The following is a 664-nucleotide window of genomic DNA, read 5'->3' as shown; positions in this document are numbered from 1 at the left end:
GGTTGAACCATTCTACAGTACCATTACCACTTGGGTTATACAGAGCAGTGATCTTGTGCTTAACACCAATTCTCTCGAAATAATTTTTTGCATTTCTTGAAGTAAATTGTACCCCATTGTCACTTAAAATACTAACTGGTAAGCCTTCCATAACAAACAGTTTGTATAAAAATTCCAGAACACTGTTCGTGCCAACTTTTTCCACAATATTCATAATAGGCCATTTCGAGAATAGATCAGTGGCAACCAAACCATATTCTTTGAAGTCACCGACCCGTCCAAAAATATCCACAGCCACCACCTTCCAAGGTAGACTAGGAATTAAACCCTCACTCATAGGAGGTCTGAAGGTCTTTAAAGATGTTTTAGCTGCAGAACAAACTGGACATTCTCTAACAAATCTCTCAATCTCCTTGTCTACTCCTGGCCACCAAAAAATACTTTTGACCACTAATTTGGTCCTCACCACTCCGAAATGACCTTCATGACACAGTTGTAACTTTTTATTCCTCATGTTTTTAGGTGGAATGACTGTCACCTCTCATGACAAATTCTTTGTCTACAGAAAGTTCCATTCTCACCTCTCAAAAAGGTTTCAACTTTTCACTTATGCTGTTTTCTTAGGCCAACCTTTCCAAATATGTTCAGACACCGCCTGTAAGTT

This window comes from Lissotriton vulgaris, chromosome 3_1 (genome assembly GCF_964263255.1).
Source record: "Lissotriton vulgaris chromosome 3_1, aLisVul1.2, whole genome shotgun sequence".
NCBI classification, from domain to species: Eukaryota; Metazoa; Chordata; class Amphibia; order Caudata; family Salamandridae; genus Lissotriton; species Lissotriton vulgaris.
The sequence above is the reverse complement of the archived record's forward strand: the minus strand, read 5'-3'. Positions refer to the sequence as shown.